The sequence below is a fragment of the Chrysochloris asiatica genome, unplaced genomic scaffold (assembly GCF_000296735.1).
Source record: "Chrysochloris asiatica unplaced genomic scaffold, ChrAsi1.0 scaffold00036, whole genome shotgun sequence".
Taxonomy (NCBI): Eukaryota; Metazoa; Chordata; class Mammalia; order Afrosoricida; family Chrysochloridae; genus Chrysochloris; species Chrysochloris asiatica.
The window spans coordinates 2,809,911-2,816,103 of NW_006408554.1; the positions used below are offsets into that span (position 1 = coordinate 2,809,911).

A 6,193-nucleotide genomic window follows, 5' to 3' on the forward strand; every position below is an offset into this window, starting at 1 on the left:
AGCATTTTCTTCCCTTTTTGTTCTCTAATGACAGGTCTTTGGACATTCTATTGTAATATTTGACTTTGTCTTCTCGAGCTGACCTTTGAAATTTTCTGTTTAGCTCTTGTACCTCTTTACTTCTTCCATTTGCTTTTTGCCCCTCTATGCTGGAGAGCAAAGGAGCTCTGGTAGCGTAGTGGTTACGAATCGGGCTGCGAACCTTAAGGTCAGCAGTTCGAAACTACCAGCTGCTCCGCGGGAGAAAGATGAGGCTTTCTACTCCCGTAAAGATTTACACCCTCGGAAACCCTGTACAGGGTCGCTATGGGTCAGAACCGACTCGACGGCACTTAACAACAACAACATGCTGGAGAGCAAGTTTCAGAGTCTCTTCTGACCTCCATTTTGGTCTCTTTCTTGTCTTCTTAATGACCTTTTTCTTTCTTCCTGTATGATGTTCTTGATGTCATCCCACTACTCTTCGGTCTTCGGTCTTTACTGTCCAATGCATCAAATCTGTCTTGAGATGATCTCTAGATTCAGGTAGGATATGTTCAAGGTCGTATTTTGGCTCTTGTGGACTTGTTTTAATTTTCTTCAACTTCAGTCTGAATTTGCATATGAGCTATTGATGGTCTATTCCATAATCTGCCCCTGGCCTTGTTTTGGCTGATAATATGGAGCTGTTCCACCATCTCTCCACAAATGTAGTCAAGTTGATTTCTGTGTATTCCATTTGGTGAGGTACATGCATGTGTATAGTCGTCTTTTTTGGTGTGTGAATGGTATCTCAATTAATCATTTTTGTTTACGATCAAAACTCTGGGAATTCAGAATTAACCCATGAGCTTCTTATATGCACCAGAACAGACTTCAACCTTGAGTTCTACATTGTTATCCTGTGCTTTGTCCAAATGACTCCCATCCAGCTTTGCTCGGCTTCTCTTGTCCACAATTTCATGTGGGAAGACCAAGGCTTCAAGGATTGTACCATGCATATCTGTCAGACACTTTTGTTTATTTTTTGTATGGCTTTTTTGAGTTGGTTTAGACAGAATTCTCCTCTGCACAGTAACGACCACATGCTTGCCACTAAACTTTTTCTCAATTTCAGACTTGGATTTTCTGAAAAGACTTCAGTTGAGGAACGGGAACAAAGATTATAATAGTTTTCTAACCACCACCAACTTCAATTTCGTTAGCTGAGGTTATGTTTAGCTCTCTTAACTGAGATTTTAGGTCCAAGTTCATCTCCAGCTCAAGAAAAACCTGAGAAATACCAGACTGAAATTCATCCGACTTTTCACCATTGCTATATAATCTTCACGCTTGAACTGAGCATGGTCTTTTTCTTGTCAAGCACTGGCCTAGGAAAAGTTATAGCCGTCTTTTATGTTGTTTAAAAAAGGTATTTTTGGAGAAGTCACTGGTCTTGCAAAATTCTATTATGGTATCTCCAGCATCATTTCTATCACCAATGCCACATTTTCCAATCACTGATCCTTCATCTTTGTTTCCAACCTTTGTGTTCCAATCACCAGTTATTATCAATACATTTTGATTGAATGTCTGATTAATTTCAGACTGAAGAAGATGGTAGAATTCTTCTATTTCATCATCATCATTTAGTGGTTGGTATGTAAATTTGAATAAGAGTGGTATTAACTGGTTTTCCTTGTAGGTGAATGAATATTATCCTATCACAGAGAGCATTGTACTTCATGACTGATCTTGATATGTTCTTTCTGATAATGAATGCGACACTATTCCTCCTCAATTTGTCATTCCCAGCATAGTAAACCATGTGATTGTCAGATTCAAAATGGCCAATACTAATCCATTTCAGCTCATTAATGCCTAGGATATCGAGGTTTATGTGTTTCATTTCATTTTCTACAACTTCCAGTTTTTCTAGATTCATGCTTCGTACATTCCATGTTCCAGTTATTAATGGATGTTTACAGCTATTTCTCTTTATTTTGTTTCTCTTCATTTTGATTTGTGCCCCATCAGCAAATTAATATCTCAAGGACTTTACTGCATTCATGTCATCACAGTCAGTTCTACTTTGAGGAGGAAGTTCTTCCCCATTCGCATTTTGAGTGCCTTTCAACCTGAGGGGCTCATCTTCTGGCACTATATCTGGCAACATTCTGCTGCTCTTCATCATGTTTCAGTATGCAATATCCTGGTACTAACAGAGTTCCACTGCTATTCATAAGGTTTTCAGTGACTAAACATTCGGAAAGGAGCTCTGGTAGCAAAGCAGTTACAAGTCAGGCTGCTAACTTCAAGGTCAGCTAGTTCGAAACTACCAGTGGTTCCATGGGAGAATGCCGGGGTCTGGCCTCGACATAGTTGTGTTGTTCATGAGTGTTTGGTTCACGAGGAGGGGAGATCCAGCGGCAATAGAGATAGCAAACGAGACACAGAGACACAAAGAGAGAGACAAAGAGACACTCCGAAACCAGAGTGAATGCTGGACTGGCATCAGGCAGATCCTGCATTGCAAACATCTCAGCCACGAAGGCCGTAATATCCTGCATGGTAAACATCTTAGCTAAACAGGCAGTATGGTTGCAAGGCTGGACTGTGCCCCCTGCATGCTGTAACGCACGCCTTGCCAGTCGTAATGCACCTGGATACGTTCTGCGCCTTCCTTTTATTTAGGGGAGGTACTTTACACAAAGCTAGGAGGGACCAAGACAAGGTACAGCTGTCAATCTTATTTTTCCAGACATTTAGGCAACTTTACATCATACTTTGCAGGTTCAAATCTCACAACCGCAACTTGGTTTCTCAAGCTTAATTAACATACCTTTTAACACCTAGCCTCAAATGGAGGGAGGAAAGGGAGGATTGGGAGGATTCCCATTGTGCCCAGCCCAGGTTCTTCAGGAAAAGAGGCGCCTGGGTGAATAGGCAGCACCTGGAAACACTTTAGGGAGGGCATTCCTATTGTCCTTGGAACAGACCAGGGAGCCACCCAATTTACCTTGAATGAATTCTCTGAGGGAAGAACTTTGCCTGTTTGGAATTTTACAGTCTTGGCTTTTAGGAAAATATTACATTTATCTGTGTATATCAAGGGCTTCATGTCTACAATTAATAAAACATAACTGAATATTAAGATTATAAATAATTTATTATTACTGCACGGTGGCTAGATCTGTTACACTCGGGCCTATAGGGCCTCGAACCTCTGACCAGGCCTTCACGGTCTGCAACAGGAGAAAGATGAGGCTTTCTGCTTCTGTAAAGATTTACAGACTTGGAAACCCTATACAGGGTCGCTATGAGTGGGAACCGACTCCACGGCACATAACCACAACCGCCACCAAATATTCAAAAGTAGTTCATCTCTCCTTCTTCCTGCTCTGTCTTTGTCTGGAAGCTCATCTGAAACCTGTCCACCATGGGTGACCCTGCTGGTATTTAAAATACCCATGGCAGAGCTTCCAGAATCATAGCAACACACAAGCCACCACAGTATGGAAAACTGACAGATGAGAATGATTCCCCTTATAGATCTGCCTATTGTTTGACTAAAAATTGAACCATGCAGGTAAAATCATTTCCAGATCTGAATGATGACTAAGAGTCATAGTCTTGGGAGTTTGCATCATCTTCACATTTAAGGAACATCCTGGTTGCAATCCTTCTAAGACTGATTTGTTTGTTATTCTGGCAGTCCATGGTATATTCAGTATTCTACAGAGTTAGTCTTATTTTGGAGTCCTAATGTGTGCACATAGTGGTTACAAATCGGGCTGCGAACCTCAGTTTCAGCAGTTCGAAACTACCAGCTGCGTCGCAGGAGAAAGATGAGGCTTTCTGCTCCTGTGAAGATTTACAGCCTCGGAAACCCTGTTCAGGGTCACTATGGGTCAGAACTGACTCGACGGCACTTAACAACAACAATGTGTGCTCTAGGATAAGCACTGAACTGCTAACTGCAAGGTTGGTGGTTCAAACCCACCAGTTGCTAGTCGGAAACCCTATACAGGGTCTCTATGAGTTGGAACCAACTTGACGGCAGTTAACAACGGCCTTATTTTACTCAGCAACTTGTCTTGCTATCTTTTCCCAGGCTTAATCATGGAAGTCTCCTCTTCATGAGCAGTGTGCTTAGAAAGATGATAACAATGACAGATAGTGCTCAATGGGTTACCCTCACAGGACCATTTGCTTTTGTGCTCAGAATAAAGGCCTAACTTAGCTAAAAATAGTAAACCTGTAGTGACTCCTGTCAGAATCCCATGTGCCTGGCAGCTAGTAGGTGCTCAATAAATACTTAAGTGTTCAATGGAAAGAATTTCAGGTATTGTAATGACTTGTGAAAGGATATGCTTTAGACTGGGGACTTTCTTGGGTCCATTCCGATCCACCACAGTGGGTGGTTTCCTCTTCCAGTTTTTGGAAGGTCAGCCATGAAGAAGGGCTATTTCCTTCACAGTTAAGGCTGATTCTAGTTAGGCTTTAGAAGTCTTCAACCACACTGTGCTGTATGTCCATTAACGCTTTGCTTTGGTGAGGTGGGCTCTCAGGGAGAGTGATAGAGAGCTCAGCACTTAAGTCATTTAAGCTTTGGCTGCCCAGGCCTGAAAAAAAATGCCCTTGGAACTGCTCCTAAAGTGTCTGCAGAGAAGTTAAATGGCTTAACAGATCCTGGCAGCTTGAAGAGGATGAATGGCTTAGCATTAATTGGGTACGCAGAGTGAAGATGAATCTCAGGAAAGGTATTCCAGATTTGCCCGTGAAGCTCTTACTACTACAACGCATCACAGCAGTTGACCCCAGACGGATGCTGATGAGTAAAAACCCATGAAGATTCCATATTTGTATCAGCCTTCACACTCTGATGCACTCATTTGCCCTTCCCAACAAGCATGTATTGAGTACCTACTAGGCATTGTGCCAGGAGCTAGTGGCACACAAAGTTTTAGTTCCTGCCCGTGTGGAAGGCAGAGGCTGGAATTAGATAAAATTAGACAAACACCTGGTTCTTTAATTTCAAGGAAGGTGCATAGGAAGGAGGAGGTCCTGCGGGACAGTCAGTTGGTGGCCTGGGCAGCCACACAGTTGGAGCAAGCAAGCCTGTCCTTAAGGTAGGCAGAAGGATACCCCTGGCAGAGGGAGCAGCATGCTCACAAAGGACAGATCATGACTCAGCCAGGGAGTTGTGTGGAAGACGCAACAGCAGAAGGAGTGGGGGGCTTGTTAAGTTGTTGTTAAACGCCTTCTAGTCGATTCTAACAGAAACCAGTATACGGTTTCCAAGGAGCAGCTGGTGGGTTTAAACCACCGATCTTGTGGTTTGCAGTCCAGTGTTTATCCTGCAGTGCCACATCAGAAGCCTCTCTGGACTTAGTTTCCCTCCTCATGGAAAGGAACAATGATCAATTAGGGTTACTGGTGGCAGAGTGGTAACTGTTAGGCTTATAACCCAAAGTTCAATGTTTTGAACCCACCAGCTTCTCTGAGGGAGAAAAAAGTGAAGTCTGCTTTGTAACATTTACAGACTATTTTATTGTTGTTGTTAAGTGCTGTCAAATTGGTTCCAACTCACAGTGATGCTATACAGGGTTTCAGAGCAGCGACTGGTAGGTTTGAACCGCCAGCCTTGCAGTCCTGTCCATTATCCTGCAGTGCCACAACAGCCTTCTATAGGGTTTCTATAAATCTGAATCCTTCAAAGGCAATAGGTTTGGGTTTTTTAATTTTTATTTTTGGTGGCTGCAAATGACAGGAAATCATTGTGAGCAACCAACCAGCTGTTGGAATCCCCTGGGACTCATGGAGACCCTATGTATTTCAAAGTAGAATTGCATGCCATAGGGTTTTCAATGGCTGTGACCTTTGAAAAGTAGATCACCAGGCCTTTCTTCTGAGGTTCCTCTAGGTGGATTCAAACTGCCAACCATTCAAGTAGTAATCAAGCTGTTTATTCCACCAAGGGACTCCCATCTTGGACTAGCTTAGACAAAAGGAAAGATTTGTGTGAAGTTTACTTTGCTTGGGATAAGGCTGGGATGTGGTGGTCTTCAGGGAGTTGCCTTTTATAGCCTATCTCTGCCCCCTTCTGAACACATTCCTTGTGATGGTCTTCTTCCACATGGCAGGGGGACAGGACCCTCAGCCACCCCCAGTTGGCAGATCTCACAGCTTCACCATCAGAAGACTCTGGAGCTTTTTTGTTTTTTTCCAACAT

General features: G+C 43.0%; 1 pseudogene; it reads right to left on the bottom strand.

The window, feature by feature from the left end:
* Positions 1-818: 818 nt before the first annotated feature.
* LOC102825070 lies at positions 819-6,193 on the bottom strand (annotated as a pseudogene).